The 22696-nt window shown below is 32.2% G+C and overlaps 1 long non-coding RNA gene across 1 annotated transcript; it reads right to left on the bottom strand.

Annotated features, from left to right (window-relative positions):
* Positions 1-533: 533 nt before the first annotated feature.
* On the bottom strand, positions 534-22366 carry LOC146996750 (uncharacterized). The gene is made up of 2 exons (XR_015041642.1): positions 22204-22366; positions 534-817 (listed from the first exon to the last, which is right to left on the bottom strand). It is a non-coding gene; the product is annotated as an uncharacterized LOC146996750 (long non-coding RNA).
* Positions 22367-22696: the final 330 nt, after the last annotated feature.

Consider the following 22696-nt stretch of genomic DNA (forward strand, 5'->3'; position numbering starts at 1 on the left):
ACACCTTAAAAGCTCGGAAATAAAGAACATTGATTTCTTCAGGGATTATATAAAAAAATGAACTGCTACAGAATTACTGGCCTTGTCTATCGGAAGAAATATCTCACCAACAGTCTGCATGCATGTCTAATGTTGGGTGATATTGTTGAGCTCAGAGTGAGACCGAATATCGTTTCGATATGTCTTTATTCATAATGCACATAAAGTAACACATTATAATGCATTTATTAAAAAGTAATACTATTAACAGCAAAGGAAGTATTTAAAAAAATCATAGCATAGTATTTATAGTACGAGTAAGCAGTACGCAAAACTGACCGATGTTTTCTGGACACCCTGTTTTGCACAGGAAAGGCCAATACCAGAATGCATCGGAGTTGTATTAAGTTATTTATAAAATTTTTGTGAAAGAAAGTCCCAAACTGTAGCCCAGTAGGTTTTAAAAGAAAATTCTGCATACTGTTCATTTAAATTGTAGTTCTAAAAATATTCTTATATTCCAAAAATCAAAATTAAGCTGTATTAGATTTGAAGGAATGAAAAAATATTATCACAATCTTTAAAAAAAGATCACGTAACTTGCACCCAAATTACCTAGGCAACGAAGTTTCAGAATTTGATATACAAATATGATAGTTAAATACCGATTTTTATCGATTAAAGATCGTAATCAATAAATTGACATTTAGGAAGTTTTCCACTAGCCATGTGCATCTCCATGAATGAATTCCCTTCTGACGTAGCGACCAGACAACAGAAACGAGCGATGGTCGATACATTCGCAGACACAGAAGCAAACACTCACCTTGTTCATAACCTAGGGGGAAAAAAAGAACATTCATCAATACAGCTTCATGGTGCATGGCATTTTTGAATACACAAATTCATTAGAAATTCTTTTTCATCAGGACGAAACTCACTTAATGTTCAAATATAACTGCATGCAATAAAAATGCTTCGTGACAACCAATCAAAACAATCGTAACAAATGTATCTGTACTGCGCGTTCTTAGTGATTTTCGTTTTCCATTAGTAAAGCAGCGATTTTTATCAGAAGACATTCTCTGCTATTAATATTAATCTTATTATTAAAATTTCAATGAGTGCCTTTTCGTGCGTTTAAACGATTTCTCAATATGTACAGTAAGCAAACTCAGTTAGTTATGGAATACCATTTTAGCATTTACCATACAAGTGGGTAATCTAATTTAAAGTTTTTGAAACTAAGAATACAGGAATGCCACAGTGTTTTAAAAACTTTACAAATTGAAACTGCATCCCGTTATTGAGCAGCATAGTGTTTTGAAAAGATTCGTTTTTGCTGGTAATTTGACTTATAATTCTAAAAACCAAATTGCATTATATCTATCAAAAATTAATTGTGCCCTTCCAAAATATTTTGAAAAAAATTTTTTCGGCGAAATTTTTAGGAAGACTTTTTTTCTAAAGTCTCTTCAACTGAAATAAAATGCCAACATACCACGTTTAGAAATATGCATTTTATCTTAAATCTTTACCGCTATAAATATTCGGGTCACATATTTACAGCTGAATTAAAGTCACTGTTAATTTACTTAAATGTTTTTAATTTTATTTAAATAATAAAAAAACACTAACTCAAAACGTTTTAAAAGTTAACTTTATTGACTTCCAATAGTAATCAAGAGAACAGCCAACTGTTCGTCGAAAGAAGAGTAAGAATCCTGCAGTTTCAGTGGTATCTGGAATATCAACACCACCTAATGACAGTCCTGCACGCTACAGGGTTCAGAATACCATTTAGTCAAATCTCCCGGGATTTTCTAGCAGTATTTGTGTTACACTTTCCACCTAAATCTCGAAAATCCTCATCAGTTCTTGGCACTGATAACTTATTATTGAAAATAATACTATTAATAATAGTAATAGGTCCTGTTCAGCTTTTAGAACTTCTTGCCACGTCATATAATTATGTTGACAAAAGGAAATTCAAGATTCAGGTGTTTTAATTATGTACTGTATTTATTAAACTCCCCTCGCATCTTTAACAAATTTAAGTGCATTTATGAAAAAGGTATTACTAAAATTTTTGTTTACTAAATGCAGATTTCAAATTTACTTTAGTTAAAAATTTAAGCAAAAGCATTTTTTTCGGTTCTTTTTTTTTGGGGGGGGGCAAGGATTACACTGATTCGACAATATTTTAGGATATGGAGTCAAGAAAAATCTGTCATCTTTAATTTAAGTAATTGTATAAAATGTATGCTTGCTTACAATAAAAATTTAATCAGATAAGTATGCTAGACACATTCCTCTCATTAAATTCTGTATTATCACATCACATATCAGTAACATTTCAGAAGGCAAAGGTGTAAATTCTAACACATTTAAAAAAATTATCATAGTGCAGTTTGCACCTGAAGATTGATCAAAGAAATTAATTTTGGGAGCATAAATATATATTTTCATTCAAATTTTTACTATTGACGAGAATATTAGCATCCTACTAATAAGAATTGAATAGCAAAATTTAAGATTATAACGGTATTAATTTGTCTGCATTTGCTGGCTATACTACTAATAGCAGTCCCATTAATTTTTACTTGCTGCTTTTACACTAAAGTAATGAGCTTTGCGTATTAGCAATACTTATCCGTGAAAATGTGAATTAACTGAAATTAATTAAATTAACTGAATTTGAAAATTGAAAATAAGGCTTCCAAATTTATAGAACATCCTGTTTCTTTGCACTTCGAGAATCTCTGATTAATCTAAGATCCCTAGACAAACAAGATTACTCTTCCTAATGTTGACGTCACTTCAGAAGTGAGGGAAATGAACACATAAGCCTCGTTCACAAGAGCAGATTCGACCGGTAGCGAAAACCGGTTCTTCCAACGTGTCCCGTTCACATGGGACAAGCATTAACTGCCTCGCCGAATTGGAGGTAGAACTTGGTTGAATGTTTCCTACCTTTCGGGAGCAGGGCAAATGGGGAGATTTCCCGTACTATACTGCGCGGTTCACTTAATTTTAGTTAATGCTCGCTGAACTGTCAGCGACACAATCGCGCTGATAGATGTCTGGGGATGTGATAGCAACTGTACAACTGTACAATAGATAGAACTGTACAAGATACGGAAATTGTAGACAAATACAGACAAGGTTATCTGATGCTAGGTATTCCAGAAATATCGTTCAAATTAAAACTAAAGTTAAGACAAGTGCATATCGGCTTCAACGCAAAAAGGGACTCGGTACCTTTTGAATGTTTTTTTTTTTTTTTTTTTAATTTAAGCATTTTCATCTACTTTTTATGAATATTACTAAATGGTTTTGCGAGACAAAATAATTTTAAGCTGAAAAAAAGTTTTTGCTAGCATTTTTTTTTTTAAATTTAAATTTTTGAAAAAAAATTTTACAATTAAAATGTCTTTCTTCTCCTACAATTTTCAATGTCTCCCCCCCAGTTTTTTTATTGTATTTATTAGAGTGTTCTTAATAACTTCAAGGAATGATTTTGCAATTAATAAATTAGTTTCTGAGAAAAAAATACACTTTTATCTAAAATCTTTAAAACAAATATGATCTCAGTCACATTTTCATTTCAAATAATTTTTTCCGAAAGTATTTTGCAAAATTCATCCTTGTTTCTATAAATTATATAATTTTATATAAACAGTAAAAATAATAAAAAATTTAGTCCATACCTGTATATGTTTTAGGAGTAAAAGGATTTATTGAAAAAAGTGGAAAAGGTTTCTCAGTTTGCATTTGCAGTTTAAAGAATACAAACTGTCTAAATAGACATTTAATCATTTCAAATCTTTAAAATTTTATTACTGAATTTCAATATACACATATGTATATAAATCAAACCTAGTGCTATTTATTCAATTGGTAAATATAAACATGAATTACAATCCTTTTTTTAAAACCTTATGTGGCCAGACAAATTGCAAAAACTCATAAAACGCAAACAGAATTTTTCTTTACCTGTTTTTGTTTTGTAAAACACGTTCAAAACAATTTTAATACATTACTTAATTATAATATTGCTGCGTGCGAACGGGTTTGTAATAGATTGATAATAGTTCGTAAATGATGGTCATTGCACTCAAATCCGATGATAGCTTAATTAAGTTTATTTTATCAACATAAACACTTCAAAGTTCTGGAATTTTCCACAGAAATACTCATACAAGTGTTTAGCATATCACTAAGTATAATCAGTAGTTATGCTTCAATCTAATAAGAACGTTAAACACAACGGAATGCAAAACGAATCTTAAGAGAAAAATAACTCAAAAATATCTCCAATCTCACGCTGAACTAACAACTGGTAACAATAACAACTTATATAGCGTAAATAATGTCATAAAAATAGTGTGGTATAATGAAATTATTACTTTGAAACCGATGTTTCGAATTGATGCCCAAGAAGAACCAATATTTTCCATTCTGCTTCATTGCATATCTTTCAAAAAAGTACAAAATCATCCAATTAATTTCCTTTACCATTTTTTTTAAATGCGAAAAGTTTGTTTTGTAAGCTGTGAAAAAGTCGGAAGTTTGTAACCGATATATTTTTAGATATGAAATTTTAAAATTAATGGGTGTCAAAAAGTCTAAAAATATGAACGATTTTCAAAAATTCTCCCAAAATATTTTAAAAAAAAATTACGCTAAAAATCTCATTTAATTTTTTTTTCTTTCACAGTGTGTTATGGTGCAAACTATAATATTCTGAGATTCTCAGTTTATTTGTTAATATTTGCAAAAAGTCGTTTCAACTTTAAATTTGAAAAAAATCTAATCCTCTAAAAATCAAAAGCGTGACACCACATCCACAAGCAGTGTATGTACAAAGTTTGAGTTCTATATCTTATCGGGAAGCAGTTTAAAAATCCATTACCATCTTTTAACCATAGCGACAAGCACCAAGAGTGAACTAAATAACAGCTTATAAAATAATAATAATAATTAAAAAGCATATATTTTTCAGGAACCATTACGAAAGTTCAGGTACCAGTTGCGAAAGTACAGATTACAAAATTAACAACAGTAAACCACGTTAAAAATGTGTAAACAGTATTAGAAATCTGCCAATTCGGAGACGTGATTGTTCACAGAGGCTTTAGGTGTAAAGGGGAAGGAAGGCGGTGGTCTTCTGAACGGGTCCTAAAGACGAAACTCTTTCATGTCTCCTTTTTCTCCCCTTGCTAACGGCAGCTGTGCGAAGGAGCGTTGCATGTGAACGGGGCTATAGAGAGAGTAGGGAAGAAGCTGCTTTCAAACAGGCTAGGAGTCAGTGACGTCATACAAGAGTACTTGCAGTATAGTAACCTTGGATAAGCCGTTATAAGCTCTTTTCTTAAAAGTACAGTTAAAACAGTACAGCGTCATTATTTATTGCTTTAATTACGTAGTCAACGAGACTGGAATAAATTAGTGCTCGCGTTAGTTTCCTGGGCAGATTATAAGTAATTTTTAAAATTTTGTTGAAGGAAGTCTTTTGTATTTTGCATTGCTGAAATTAAATAATCACTAAAATCTTTGTTGAAATAAACAAAACTTAAAATTCATCACTTGCTTTACAAAGCTACAAGACCACCAGTTAATGTATCGTTGTATATTTTGACTGGTTTATTTTTAAACGATATCTTTGTTTTCTCGAATTTTAAAAAAGGCTATAAAAAGAGGGAAGGAAAAAAAAAATAAGAAAAATGAAAGCAATGATTTCGAATTAAGTAGCTATACCACGAGCTGAAATCTGCTGTTATATAGCAGCAATAAAATAAAGATAAAAAAATAGTAAATTTTAATTTCATATTCCAATGAAATAGCAAAGTACCGAAGAACAAAAATTAAATAAGGCAATAAGCATACCGTATAATACTAAGAAATGTGATATACGAAAGTAAAAACTTGAAAAAAGTAATTTTACATTTCTCATTACATCATCAAAGGCTGGTGTCTCGAAAAATGTAAAAATTTATCCAATATATTGAGATTTTTTTAGAGAAATTTCTCATCTTCAATGGTCACACGGGCAAAAACCGTGAAACAATGCAGATCATTCCGGTGGCCAACGAAAAACGGCCTCGCTTCGTGAGTTTTCGTGGTTTCTCACGTGTGTAAAGTTGTGGGCTAGTTCCCTTTGGAATGGATTTTCAATGAAAACATTCGTTTCTATTGGGAGATAACCCTAGTGAACACAAACACATAGTCAAAATAACTGAATATGGGACCTCATGCTGGTATCTCATCGTAAGGATGCCTACACGCTTAAGATTAGTTTCTAAGTTGTAAAAAGTAATCTTCATAAAGCAGATTTCATAATCTTTCCTTTCCTTCTTTTCTAAATAAGGTAGGCCATAAGTATGAAAGCAGAATTTCATTTGTTCTGCTATTCAGAGTATCAAACTAACTGATCTCAAGGTTGAGGCCCTTTTATGCCAGGACACGCTTATGAAAGTGTCTTTCCGAATTATGGCCAGCTTGCGTAAAGGGGGCGACAGCTTTATGACGGCATAACGTTACGTAAGTACCGGTTCAGTCTAATACCACCCAGAGTACTGAAATTATTTTCATAAATTTATCCACCTTATTTTGAAAAATTTATGAAAAAGACATATCTAGAATCTATCATGAACGAAAGAAAGCCTGCAGCCACTTTTTTCAGACAAACTGTATAATGCATTTCACATTAAATACATAAATCTATGTTTGAAATTTTTATGAATCTCAAAGAAAGCCTATCCTCTTAGTTTTAAAACCAAATTTTCAGCATCCGGACTGCCTACATCCACAAGGAAAGCAAGATGGAATTTCAGGTTGTTCGACAGAAGATGGTTTATCGAATACCAAATCTAAAGTCAGATTTTGTTATGACAAATATAAATTTAAGATATTTGAATATGGCAAAGCACACGATCTGCCTAAAAGAAGGGATGCCTTTTTGGTGAACGTTCAGTGAAAACTAGTTCGTCTTTACGTTATACGTGGAACAAAAACCACGAAAACCAGCCTTGCAACCATCCTGTACTGGTCTAACAGTATTCAATGGTTTTAATCATCCCGCTATTGCACAAATTATAGGGCTGGTGGTGCTTTGTAGAGAGGGCTGTGGATATAAATTAATATTTCCCAAGATTAAAGATCCTGGGAAATAGTTGCAATCCTAGAAAAAGTTGCAAACCAGTGCTGCAAACAATAAAAGAAGTTACTATCAATTGAATAAAGGAAACATTTCATACTCCAGGAACATAAAATTCTGAAATGAATTGAGCTAAACAATCTTTCCTTTTTAATTTAACCACTTTTAAAGAAATCTCAGGCTTTACTTGCCTTTATTCTAAATAGCATAATAGTATTGCACTTTAAAACTGTTTATCCTTTCAAGCAAATCTTATTAACTTATACGAGATTCGGAGTAAAGTTTCATGTTCATTTTATTTCAATAAAATGTGCTATTCTTGATTTTTGATGTTAATTATTCAGTCACATAAAAGTCAAACGTATAAGGACTACAACGTCGACAGCTGGTCCATTATTCAAGAAAAATTATCATTTGAAATGCATCGCTTAATGGAATCTTTCTATCTTCGATAAATTTTGTAATTTTATGCGCATACTTATAGTTAGCTAAATAGTCTCAGGTAAGAGAATTACAGCAAAAAGTAAAATATACTTAGCAGAAAGAATGAAAATCTTAATACACATAGTTTTGCTAATGTTTAGCAATGTAACAACTGATGATTATCACGAGTACAGTTGCCAGTATGGAAAGTGAAAAATGAAGTTCAAACTCTGATATTTATCAAAATTGCTGGAAAATGCAGTATAAAGTTTATGAAATAATTTATTGAGCAATACAGTGGAATAACGAACTGGAAACAGATCCTGCAATAACATTCTAAAACCAGAAACCTAGAGGCAGATAGCCCTCGCGTGCTTTGTCGTACTCAAATAAACCAAACCAAAAAATCCTGGTCATACGATACTAAAATACTATCTATCTGTATTCTATTTAGTTATTTTCCAAGTCGCTAGTTTCAGTAGTTCGTGGGGCAGTTCATTCCAAAGATTAATTAAAACAATTTGACTTCCGATGTTTTTCCAGAATGCAGCTCTATTAAATCTTGTTCTGACGTCGTTTACATATGAAAATGACTTCATGTTCTCTCATATTAATGGAAATAAATTCATTTTTCACATTCTTCTTCAAAAATTTTCATCTTCAACCTCTTTTCCACTTGATGTAACGATCTCAAAATTTTATCAGTTGATTTTCTTCACAGATCTTTCGCAATTACGATAACGTTGCAAATGATGCTCTAGGAACTCTTATCTCACATTCCTAATTCTATTTCATTCAGTTTGTATTAGTATATTTTTTTATGTTGGCATTAAATCTGGTGGTACTCGACTTTCCTACAGTTAGCTTGTTTTCAGTCGTAACTTTTTAAGACGCTACAGAAGAGTGATAAAACAAAAAACAACCCGAAATTCGTCTCTTTTGAATTGGAGAAATTCGGAATAATTAGTATCCGCATTAAGTTAACAAATCGTTACATTCATTGATAATGCCCAATTTAACATTTTCATATATATAAAAGATTATTAAAAAGACTTTACTAAGAGGTATACGTACAACAAAATAGCATGCCAGTTTGACCAAAAATTATGCATTTAGGAGGTAGATATAGTGTTCCTCTCAGCAAAAGTGATCTGCATTATAGACCGGAAGTTATTTGATAGGATTTTCATCTAAATTCCAAGTTATTTACTCAAAGTTCTCTGTTTAATCTTTAAAATCTACTTCAGATTTTTGTTCGAGGAACATTTATGAACCCATCAGCGTGGTTTAATATATATTGGCCAAACTTAAATGCCATTAAATTTCGTTTTAAAGAATATACATTTATATATAATCTTTCAGAACTAATTATCATTATCCATTAATCATTTGTTTAACTCTGGATCTTCTAAAATTATAATCTGTCACAACTAATCATCGTTATCAATTAATCATTCTTTTAACTCTGGATCTGCTAAATTAATCCGAAAACACGCTAGTTCGCGAATTACTTTCCTTGAAGTTTTCCATGTTTATCAGAATCTATCAACTGTAGTTATAAATGCAATTCAGTTTTCACCACAAATTTTTAAAAACCTAGTATTTCTGATTTATTTCTATTTTGCTCCAGAGATGGTGTTACGATTATTTCAAATCCCCCCTTTTTTTTCTGTTTATTTCACCTTTCCAAATGACTTAATTTTGGCTTAGAATGCGGAATATCTTTGTGTCTTGAAGATAGGCACTTACAATGTCTCATTTAAGTTCTTTAGCCAGTTATTTTACGTTAAAACCGCTTTCATATCTTCCTCATTTCCATTTTTCTGCCAGAACTTCTAGCTCTCGTGCTATTCAAAGGAGATAAAAAGAAGACAGTATTTAATGGACAGTAGAATCATATAGTGTTCTGCCCGCTGAAGGCTTCGTTGCTAATTTGATTTCCTTGCGAATAATATTTTGTGGCGCAGCTCTATTCTAACCATTAAGCTTGTTACGCCGAACTTAGGTCTGAGCCCGTTTGCGCGTTATTCTAATTGTGCAGTCGTGATTTCTTTTAGTTTTAGTTAACCCATTATCTTTGATTTAAGCCGTAATTTTTGGTTTCTGAAAGCAACGAGCACTGCTGTCTGTTAACTTTTATTCGAATCGCACCCTTTCGCTGTCTCTGTGGTACTTACAAGACATAGTGAGAATTCGCTTTTAGTCTTAAATGTTCTCCTATATTTGATGTTACCAAAGAATACGATACTCTATAGAGCCGCACGAACCTTTAATAAAACCATGTCGCAAGAAACTGCAACATTTAAAGTTTCACCTCCTCAACGTCTCAAGTTCTGCCGGCTCAAGTTAATCCCATAGGGGAATTTGGATTCATCACTGACACCGTAAGGGTGTCCATGAAACCTGCAGTCACCTTCGATAGAACACCCCCTGCTCAACTTTATTGAACCGTTGAATTCATATTTTATATTATATCCAGTGCCAGAAGCACAGAAAGTTACCATCACAATTTCTGCACTTAGAGGCCAAGTTCCTATATGGTACAGATGCATAGAAAAATTTGTGTTGTGTGAGCCTAATAGTGATATATACAAGTCTGAAAAATTTCAAAAATACTCTCATTAAAGCGTTCCTTATTGTGAGAGATAAGGCCAAGCTCCAGTCGGAGCTAGAAATTCCAGAATAAAGTTGAAGGCTTAATAGACTTTATTTTACAAAAAAGTTCACATTTTTATTTCTTGTACGCGAAGAGACCAGATGAAGAAATTATTCAAATTATTTTGCCGACGTTATTTTCCCAAATTCAAGACTTTTTCGAGCTCCGCAATTTAACGTCTTTGAAAAATTTACATGAATTAGCAACTAAAGTTCCAAAATCGACACGTGGCAGAAAAAGCACACATGGCAAGGTATGGCAAGAGTCCTTATGGGTGATGTTTAAGGCTAGTGCATCAGCGAAGGCCACAGTTTGGCCAGAAGATAAAAGAGGAAGGTTCGATAAAAGAGGAAAAGATTCAACCGGGAGCAGCGGTCGCTAAAAAGAAAGAGAGGGGTAGGAAGGGTTAGGGCACAGTTATCCTGGAATCAAGAAAATTCCTCAAAATTTCAATTAAATACAATATATATATAGTAAAGAAAAATTAGAATTGACAGTTGTGCAGGTACTGCTAGATAATGTCCCTGCAGAAGCATTGATCCATACCAGAGCTCATTGTAGCTTTATTTCCGAGACATTTTTTTTTTCAAAGATGTCTGAGAAAACATAAATTTTTTAATTTAGAAGGGGCAAAAGTTATTGCCGCCCAAGGCAAGCAGTGTAAATGCACAGGGAAGATATTATTGTATGTACAAGTTAAAAAGGAACATTTGAAAGCGATTTTCTTTGTCGTGGAAAATCTTCAAGATAGCGTAATTTTAGGAATAGATTTTTTTTTTTGTAGACGGCAGAGGCTCGACTTAATTTTCAAGATTCTATTTTACAGCTAGAAATGAATATGCTGAAGGAAAGACGGACCCACCCACCGAAAATTGATCTGATTCAGTTGGTGTCGGAGGAAAAAGGGAAATTATAAGGACTTCTGATTAAGTTTTCATATTTATTTGATGAGTGTCAAAGCTACACTCACACAGTTAATCTTACGATATATACAGAAACCGAGTCCTCAGTGAAGTATAGACCTTGTCCTTACTATAACATAAAAAAAATGAGCGCCATATAAAAGAAATGTTAAAAAATAAAATTATGACGACAATTGGTAGTCCTTACGCTAGCCCGGTAGTGCTGTGTAAAAAGAAAAATGATCTTCCACCACAAAGATGGAGTTTCGCCATTTATTACAGAAAACCAGTGTAATTAAGTATCCTGTATATTCTTTTCCCATAATTGAAGAACTTATCCAAAAATTAAATCAACAAGATTCATGACAACGTTAGATCTAACATTGAATTCATAGGCCAAACTTTGAGAGTAGATAAATTATAAAGAAGCATTTTTTGTACAGCAACGTAGGGTCGGAAATGAAAAGTGTAACTGGGAAATGCTGAGGAAATGTAAAAAAAGCTCTTTATCTGTATAATATTATAGTAAGTGCTGAAACGTCCGTCTGAATATTAACAATGGTAACGCCCCAGAAGTGATCGGAAACATTGTGGCAGGTAGAGGGCACAGTTACGCTGCATATATTTATGTAAAAGGTTTTTAGAGCAGATGATATTACAAGTTTCGAGAAGTGGCTTAAAAAAGATGAACATTGGAAGGAAAAAATATTGAATATGAAGGTTTATTTAGTTTATATTATCAAATCGTCTGCAGAACAATTTTATTGAGTTTGAATGGTATTACGCGAGCTTCAAACAGTTCTTTGCTGTTACAGAATTTTATGCGTGATGGAGCAATTTACGTTCTCTGAGAAAGTAAACATGCATTTATGTACGGGGCAGCGAATTGTAACGAAAGAAAGATGGTAAGGTTGTACCATTAACGTTTCTCCAACAAGATAAAGCCGGATCACAAAATTGTTTCGCGTTTGCCCCGCCAACTGTATGAGAGCGTTTCATTTCATGTCAAGAGACCGGATGCCGGTCACTCGACACATGTACGAGTTCCAGAAATGTAAAAATTTATTCCGAAAGAGGTTGAAAATAATCCTATCCAAAGATCTATTGCACAAACTATGAGCATAAGCACCGTATGGAACATTTTACACGAGGAAAGATTTTTTTTCGTACCATTTACACTCCACATTATACCTTTCTTGCCATAATCAAGCACACGTGAAAATAATAATCACATGAAAACAAAGTACGTGTAAAGTAAGTTTCTCTTTTTAGCGTGGTCACCTCCACCCTATTTCTTGGAAAATGTACCCACGGTTTCATTAGGCATAGATTTTGGTAATATTGATTGGTCTTAAAATACTGTAAAATTCTAAATTGCATGCAGATGCTACTCTTGAGTTTAAAGTTGCAGAATTATATGTGAAAGAGCAATTCTAATGAGCTTCTTGAATTCAGAATTTAAGAAGATTAGTTACTAAAAAGAGGACTATTACTTTAAAAAACCCGCTATAGTTTACTTTCATAAATTTGATGTATGACAATTCCTTTCCGTACAACCTCTGATGTGAAATCCTTGTTCTGGATTATTCTGATACTTTCCCGTTGAGAAGCAATGGAAAAACACTTTTACTGAATTAAAATTTTCTGAGGATCTACCTTTATAGTAAACACAACTATTTTTAAATATTGAGAACGCTGATTTGTAATAATAAATCAGTCAGTTTTGCACTTCAAAGTAATCACATAGTTATTAATGAATATTATCAGCTTTTATTGCTGAAACATTAAGCACATTCTTAGAATCAAGCTGAAATTTAGAACTTGGAATTCTAAAATTAATAATTGTTAGCTTTGACTTATTATTGTGTTATTCAGCAGCTTATGTATTACAGTGCAGATGTCATTTAGTGTATGATCTAGATATTTCAATATTATATTGAAACGCAATTCACTGAGCCATAATTCGTAAGACTCACAAGGCGTTAGTTTGTTAAAAATCCTATCAGATATTTAATAAATCGTTAAATTCATTTTATTCATTAAGTTCAAGAAAAATGCGAATCAGTGCATCGAGAAACAAGAAAGCCCTTCCTGTTAAGAGAAAAAATTATTCTCATTTAGGAATTATGTGGCCTATGCACAGTGGAGCAGTTTAATTTGTTTCTGAAGTTTCTGGAGTCTAAAACGCCAACTCAAGAAAGAATTTGAGGCCGGTTTTCATACCCAGCATGCTACTGAAATTTTTCTTAATAATATTGGTCTGATTTTGTTTACCTCATATACATATTTCTAAATTTACTCTCATGAATAGTTATGAATGAATTATTATTCACAATGTTTATTATATGTCGCTGTAGATGGTATAGTTGTTAGTGGGTTATGTTAGTGGGTATAGTTCTTAGTATAGTTTAGTGGAGTTCCATCGCTAATCCGAAACCAAAAACATGGGTTTATGTCGTGCGTAAAAGTTGGTTAGGTGTGCTCTTCCGGGCATCAATCTTTGCGGATGTAATATAGATCTACCCTTGCGATATACCCCGGGCAATGTTTTTAGTTATGAGAGAGTTAAAAGACTATTGAGTTCAGCCACTCTGCAGATTTGTCTTCCAGCAAGTGCCTGGCCATTGAGAGAGTTGGAGTGAAGTTTATTCTATTTGCTTGACGTTTTTTCGATAAGGTGCTTTGCTTAATGGTTTAATTATCATTATTGTTAATTAATGTTTAGTCAATGGATTAATTAATAACGTCAAAAGTTCTTTTTGAAACTATCTTAACCTTGAAACTCAGTGCATATTTGAGATTAATCCTAAAATTAAAATCCAATATTGAGAAATTAACCATTACGTTAATTACAATGCCTATCTGTGGCAAAGTAGCTAATACTACTACTGAACGCTTTCAGTTCGAAACAGATTCAGTTCCCAGCGAACGAGTTAACTGCATGGGTATTTTTATGGTTTTGCTCCATGTATGGCATAGACAGAAGTTCTCCATGAAAGTGACTCTTTAAGCAGATTGCACATGAATTTTTCAGACTGAAATTATTTAAATTTTTATAGTAGGAACTCTGTAGTAGACCTTCACAATTATTTAAAATTTTTTTTTTTTGAAAATTTTAGTTCAAAATTATTCAAAATTCATACACTACATCCATGAAAATATATTTGTATTCAAGTTGCCACAATAATTTAGCTTTCAGTTATTAACCCAGTAGTATGCTTCTCCATTATATTGATAATTATTTAATTATAAATTTAAGTTTCCAGTTTCATATATTTTAGTTTAAATTAATCGTTTTGGCAGCAAGATGTTAACATTGTGCTACTCACTCAGAAAGTACTATAGCGTTGTAGATGAAGATATTTAATGACTCCGAAACTAATTAAAGCGACAACTTCCAGTCTAAAAAACTTACGTCAATAAATAATAAACATCTTCTTTATACACATTCACCTATTTTCAATAATGCACTAAATTTGTTACACCGTCCACTGCAAAGCAAATCCGCTTATAATGCAGTGCATCAGAGGTTTCTAAGTGAAATGATCGTTTCTAAAATCATGAGCGACATGTCTTCTGAATTATTATCAGGATGCATTTTTGAACATTAAAAGATGTGATTTTCTGAATAACATCCAGCTTATAAAATTAAAGTGCAATATACAATCCAGTTTGTGGAAAAAAATTTATCTATAGAACGCATTCATCTTACCACAGGTACGAAACGAAATTTTACGAGTCTTGTATTTCTATTTGAATTTACTGTTCGGTTCTGTTCGTTCTTAGTTATTTTAAGTAGTCTCTTCTCTCCTTAAAACTACAAACGATGTACAGAACTGAACAATAAATTCAAATATAAATACAAGACTCTTATAACGATTTACATTCATACTTGTTTTAAAATGAATACGCTGTATTTTCATTTGTAGAAGGAGATTGAGTACTTAATTATGAATATTTTAATTCTTGACGTCCTAGATATCTTATTGTACAACATGTAAACAAAAGCTATGAAGAATAATATCTTAAGGGAATAACTATTTATAATATGCGTAAGATTTATATATTATCAACTCGTAAATCGCAAGTATAGCAAGACAAAGTAAATGTCTGCAAATTTGATCGAAAGTATGAATGCCGAAAATGTACTTTAAAGTAATTCAAGGTTTCGAACATTCAAAATCTGTGGATGAAATTCAGTAGCATTTACAATGATATCTAGCTGAATTACTGATACAACTACAGAAGTATCTTTAATACTGAAAAGTTCATCTCCAGTGGAGCCATTGATAAATCACTATTATTAAATTCCGTTTTTTTTTATTGTTTTAGAAGTCAGTTTATGTTCGTCATCAATAATAAACTTAAATTAGCCGCCCAAAAGGTATAGTGGCTAGGGGAGCCTGACTGCGATACCAAAGGGGCCGGGTTCGAATCCTGGATGTAAAACTGTCTGTCCCTTCATAGAAGGTAACGGTGGCCGCCTCCATAATAAAATGGTCACCACTCGTAAGGCTCTGGCCTTAGCCTTACGAGTGGCTAATGCCGTTATAGGCAAGTGCCCGCCATTTGTTAATTATGCTTTTTTTTAAGTTTTAGAAGTTAGTTTGTGTTTGTTCAACCAGCCCGAATGCTAAAATTCTCAAAATTTGTGATGTTTAATGGAATGTTTAAATTTTTTTGCGAGTGAAACTTTTAAATAACTGCAATAGTTTAAAACGAGCACCTGGTCCCTGAAAAACTGACAATGCTCTGAATCATGTCATGGATGAAAGGTTTTGCAATACAAATACAAACATGGGACTTTGTCAGTTACGCATTTACAGCTGCGTCACGAACCAATGAATGACAAATTTCCTCCTAATAATGCTGAGAAATTCCAGTTTCTGAAAATTTTTAAATGCAATTGTTAATTATACAGATAATTTCAAGCAACTGTTATTCTAATAATCTTAAATGCAGTTGTTAATTATTCTGATCACATTCTTCAAAGTCTATGTGAATTCCTCAGTTCCTAATTCCTCAGTGATTTCATTCCAATCTAATATACGTCTGAATACGCAGAGAATGTTTTCACATTTTTAGAATAATTTCGATAAGGAATTTAAAAAAATATAATGTTTTGGAAAACATTTCTGGCAACAGTTTAGTATTTGAAATGAGAACGTCTCTTCTTTTAAATTAATTCGTCTTCCAAAGTGTCTCATGTAAACAAGCTGTGGATTGAAGGCTATGTTTTTGCGCTTTCTTCTTTCACAATTCAAAAATGTTGTGAAAAATTGTATTAAAATTCCTTAGTGCATTACAAGCTATATTATTTATCGGAAAGGGAAAACCGTTAATTTCTACTTCTACATGGAAAGAAGACTCCAAACGAATACCCGGAAAATGTACGTAGTGCTTCTAATGTTAAACCGTTGGTAATAAGAGAAAACTTGCCGACACAGAAATCAGTTGCAGATCTTCAAGATATAAGTGTAGCAACAATAAATAAAATAATAAACCAAGATTTACAACAATGGGAAAACAGAACATTTTTTAGAACCCTGTACGAAAACTATTTAGCAAGAGATAAATTGAAATACACTGCAACCCTTGATGAAGTATGGGTTTACTTAAATGGTTAAAAAGAAAGATCTATTTATTACCAAAAATAGGAAAAAAAAAAAAAAAAAGACGTACCTGGTTCCGTCAACGGAAAGAAAATTTCAGTAAGGGTCTTATGACTGTCGCAGGGTTTTCTTAGAATGGGAAATTAAAACTAGGAAGAATGGGGAAAATATTAAAATAAATTCAACGTAACATCTAAAGAACGTTTTATGCCCGATATTTACGGAATAAATTCCATTTCTTTATCCCAGTGACTTTCAAAGAGTGAAATTTAAGATAAAGCAACAAGTCATACTTTGAAAAGTACCACTGCATTCCTTGAAAAACTGAAGACTGATACAGATATCGCATATATACCTTTTCACTGTATTCCTGCAAATGTACCTCTGACGTTTCCCCCATAGACTATTGTGCCTTTGGTCTCTTAAAAAGAGCTCTTTCTAGGCGCAAGCTCACCACGATTGATGGACTCTGGGAAGTAATAGAAGAGAAATGGAAATCAAAACTCGTGGAGATCTTACGAAAATCCCTTCAGTCATGGAAATCGCGATATAGTAAAAATTATAGTCCACACACAAAAAAAAAAAAAAAAAAAAAAAAAAAAAAAAATATCAAATCGAACATTAAAAAAATATTTACATCTTAAACATTAAATGGCCCCCAAATCGTTCTAAAAATGGGTAAACACCCTCTGTATTGTGCATATATTTTGTAATTTCGTGCGATTCTTTTTTTTTTTATTATTATTATTTTTTAAGTTTATATTTTACTTTGTACTCATTTTCCCCACTTCACTTTGATCTCATTTATTTCCTATATTTAGCCTTCACACTCAGGCTTCAGCCCTGATGTGATTTACTCTGAATCTTTATTCAATACTCTGTATCATTTCATGTTGAAGATTGGCAAGAAGCCATTCTTTGTTCTTTTCTCACGAGCTACTCATTTTACGGGATTATTTTCGTTTTGCGATTTTGCGTTGAATCACTATAAATGTCCGTTTCACTTTTCAAACTGTTGCCACCAAATGTTAGAGTCCTGCATCATATTTGAAGAAATTAAATAATGAAAAATCTGCATAAATGTATGTATATTTCTTGCATTGTGATAAAATAACGGTACATAGAGCCATCGAATTTTGAATGACGTAATTCTCCTACGAATATGGGCATGTGGAAGCCCACACTTGAAATTTGACATTTGTTTTATTACAGATTTCATATTATGTAAAACTTTAAAGAATTTTTGACTAACAAACTCAAGGAGTTCAAAGCGAGCCATGGCAACGCTAACGTTGTACAGAAAAAAACTTTTTCATCTCCAACGCGTGAGTTTCTGTATCGGAAATTCTAAAGATATGCTCATTTTAAAACTATTTTGCGATATTGCTGTTGAACTGAATTTTATGGTTTAAATGCGAAGAGCGTGATATTGAATAAATAAATGTAACAGATAAAATGTTAAAAAAACACCCCTTTGGACGTAATTTAAAATCGGGAACCTTGCAGATTTTTTTAAAATTTCTTTTATTTTATGTTTTTTGAAAATTAGGCTGCAATATAGAATTACTTCCGGTGGTTACATGCAAAGATGGTTTCTATAATTTACACGAATATTTAATTATTAAAATATGTTCGCCTGTTTCCAACGATCTTGGAATCATAAACAGAACTAAAAATGTGAGATTTCGATGGGTATTCAAAAACATTTTTTTGTAGAGGTCAGTGAGACAAATTACGTGTTGAATGTTACTGTTTATAATATAATTTTGAACTATCTAAGAAATAGTTGAAAACATACCTCCAGTTTGTCATGCAAGTTGTTTTATTGAATATGAAGAGAGATTTTGCAATTCTAAGACCAGTGTTGTGAAACGGAGTTTAGAAGCACAAGGGAAATTTTAAAAATTTACGTGCATGGTATTTTTCCATAGACCATGAAGGTTGGCTGAAATTGCGCTAATCATTTCGATGAACATTTCGATGAACATCAATCTTTTTTACTCACTTAGAAAATCACCAAATATAAGTTAATAGCATAAACAAAACAAAACCTTAAATAACAACAACATAAACACAAACTTAAATATGAAATTAAACTTGCTCTAGTCACACCAGCGAGGTTTGGGAGGAACATATTGCTCTTTATTTAATTGGATACTTAACAGGTAAACGGGCTTATCGAAGATTAATCGAGGTTATGTAAAACCAAGGCAAAGATCTTGTAAGTGTGTTGTGACATCTCGCTTATAGATTATTGGCAATAAATCATACTATTTGGCATCAATTTTTGTTTTTCGTAAATAATCGACTGGTTCCAAAAAGTTCTAAAATTAGTTTAAAAGCTGAAACTGTGAAAAACATTTCAAACGGTAGAGTATCTAGATATTATTTGAGCAAATATGTGGAAGGAATGCATTCATGAATTTAGTTCAAGTTTAATCGTTTTATTCATCAAGTCAGTTTAGAATTCTCAACCCCAGAAATTCTGTAATTTTGAAATGAATCACTGTATTTTTGGTCCCTATGAAAAGCAGATGGCATGGCAAAGGTCCAAGGTTGAGATTGAGCTGACAAATTTTATTTCCAAAGTAAAACATATTAGGAGTAACTAGGTGACTAACTAGGTATATAGGATGTATTAGGACTCAGGATATTAAAAATGCTGGTAGTAATCAAATGATCTAAACTGTATGAGGGCTCCTGATGTTAGACACTTGCTTTTGATACCTAGTAAAATGGACAAGTTTACGTATTTAAACTCTCTGAATAAGAATTTTGAAATGAAATTTAAAAAATGGTCATATTGTCAAATTTTTAACTGTGCCATTATAATGATCTAAAACACAGTTCTCATATTTCTAGATATGGATTACGGAACAGTCTTCAATATTCTTGCATAAAATCCAGATCCTTTGAGAACGTAAAGATCATTTGAAAAACACAATTTATGCAATTGGAACATTCCATAAACATAACCTAAGAATGAGATTCAACATAGAATGACCAAAAGAGAGCCAATATTTGTGAAAAAGTTAACAAAAGCAATGCCGAACAGACTAAGAGGCATCAGGCAATTGTAAAAGAAATTCAGTTTGATACTATGTTTAAATGTTTTAAATAATTTATGTCACTGCCGTCCAAATATCGTTTTACTCTTACATTTCTCTTTGAAGACAAAATATTACAGTTCATAATATTTTATAATTGGATCTATGTTTAAGCTTTACATGTCTTTTCAGCCCTAAAATAATTTTGTTACGGAAAGATTTAGTTCATAAAATTTCATAGACAGACATTTGTGTCTGAATACTATCAGTTTTCATGTATTTTGCCAATACCACAGAAAAACATTCTTACAATCCTTCAGTAATGGCGATATACTTCTTAACATACGGGAATTTCCAGTTGAGTATATGTCAAAATATTTGTATGAATTTTTCATTATATGGTAAAGCTTTAGCCTAGTATTTATAGTAATTACTAAAAAAAATTAAAGGTTGTATTACAAATCAGGATCTAATTCAAACTAAGAAGGTTTAGAAAGAGCAAACATGTGAAAATAAGCCATCAATTTAAAACATTCCAGTTAGCTTATATATTACAATAAAGCACTCGAGGAAGAAAAGTCCTTGAGTAAGGTTATTTCATTAAAATAAATTGTCTCGTAGTGATGCAAACTCAAACTCATTTCATTCGTGGAACTAAGATGAAGTAAGTGATCAATACTTTCAAGTTAAGATTTGATATATATTATAATAGGTAAAACCACCGAAAGGAAACGATTTTTCCTCTGAATAATTACAGGTAAAGCAACTGAATATTGTCTAATGGATAGATGCTTCCTCAACTAATTTCTAAGAGAGGCTACTTCATTTGTTATGAATGGGAAAAACCGTATGCAACTAAACCATTTATCCAATACGAAGCAAACATGGGTCGATGAACCAAGAATACCTGAATTCACGAAAAGAAATGATTTAGCATTCAGTAATCAAAACGTTGCCAGAATATGAATTTGCAAGTTTAATAATTTGATTAACCCAGTCAAAAACAAACACAAAATTTATGAAAACAGAGTAAAAGAAATTACAGAATTTTAGAAATAACTAGAATAATTCAGAATTAGAATTTTCAGAATAAAATGATTGAGGAAATTCCCTTTAAAAATACATAATTTCGATTTTAACTTGCATGGATATTTTAAAAATTCATAGCACAAATAATTTTATGCATTTATTCCCAAATAAAGGTATAACAGATACTCAGCGTTTCATTTATCATTTAAACGTAATGAGAAATAAGTCATTGTAAATTTTTATAATTTTATCAATATTTATATTCTAGTCCAGCTCCAAAATTTGCACGCCCTAGGTGGTCAGTATGGCTTGATGTTTGTTGTAGCTAAATAAAGATACAAAGCGAAATACATCTTTAACTCCCGTTTGTATAAAAGGCCATCTAAAAATAGACGCTCTTAGGTGGTTGCCTTTGTCTTCTATGCTTAAAGTCGACCCTGTTTACAAGATTAATCGTTTAACTCCTTAAAAGCTGAACATTTTACAACTCGTAAAAAAAGCCATTAAAATATGTATGTTCTTCCAGAAGGGACACGATGACTCTCCGAGGAAAACTGACTCCGTTACGTGTGAGGAAACCAGCCTGTTCACCTAGGTTGGAACCCAAACCAGGTCGAACTACCAGTATTCAGCTGTCTTGAACCACTCGGCCACTGATAGAGCAGCTATGTGATCGAAGTGAAAACAAACGGAATATTACTTGAAGCTTAGTAATTAGGCTTTTACATTTGTTATATAATGCATTCGATAAATTCGATTACTGCATTCGAAAAGCAAAGAACAAAAAGAGGCACAACGTAAATCAATAACTATTATAACTATTTTACGTTGTGCCTCTTTTTGTTCAATAACTAGTTATTATAGTTATTTATTTATAATTAATAATTATTTGTTATTTATACTTCTAACGAAGTGTCAAATCCTAGTCTTTATGTTTCTCAGTTTAATATAAGCATCGTAATAAGTCGTATAAAATTACGCTTTCCACGATTTCTTTTTCATTATACTTATATTAGATTTAAACGAAAAAGTATGTTCACAACAATTTAGATATTCACCAAATATGCACGTCACCATCATATATCATACATAAAACAACTGAGTCACAAAACTGATGTATTCTTCAACTCATCTAATAAGTGTCTAGCCAAGCAAAGTGACGTGTACTGCGCAGTCGTTAAAGAGTTGGAACAATTTTTACAAATTCAACAGGCTAAGAAAAAGAGGGTTTATACCAGCACTGCGGTAAATTACGAAATATAAAGTCGCAACTGATGCAGTAAAATTGTTAAATATTTCAGCGAATGATCACGTTAAGACTTTTGCTTCAGAAAGAGATTCCGAACATACGGTGACGAAATTAATAGTGGTAAGATAAACTTTCTAAAGTACTCACATCGGGGTTGGATTCGAGGGGGAGCCATTTCTTATCGCAAGCCATATTCGAAGTTGACGACACACCCGTGAGAACTGACCACGAGAGAGCGACGGGGAGAGCGGACTTTTCCTCGGTTGTTCCAATCGTTACCTGCGACTCGCAGCGCCCTCGACGAAGGAAGCACCGAATTACAACTTTTCCAGGAAAATTCAATGAACGCCCGAGTGATTATTTATTCTTTTTTAAAGTTAATTGTAAAGCTGAATGTAACGAAGTAAATTTACATTTAGTAATGTTAAACATGACAGATATCACAAAAATATTTTTTTTCCGAATTTATTAGCAATATTTCATGTTTTATTAATTCTTTCTTATTTTATGTGCAAATATTTATACAGCTTAACTCGGAGTACTCAAAGTAGTTGCTTATCTTCATCGAAGCGGCTATTATGCGGCTAAATCTACGAAACACTGATAATTAGCTCTGATTTCTGTTACTGATGGTTGAACT

The sequence above is a fragment of the Stegodyphus dumicola genome, chromosome 6 (genome assembly GCF_044657685.1).
Source record: "Stegodyphus dumicola isolate Sdum_Otavi_A_Nest chromosome 6, ASM4465768v1".
Lineage (NCBI taxonomy): Eukaryota > Metazoa > Arthropoda > Arachnida > Araneae > Eresidae > Stegodyphus > Stegodyphus dumicola.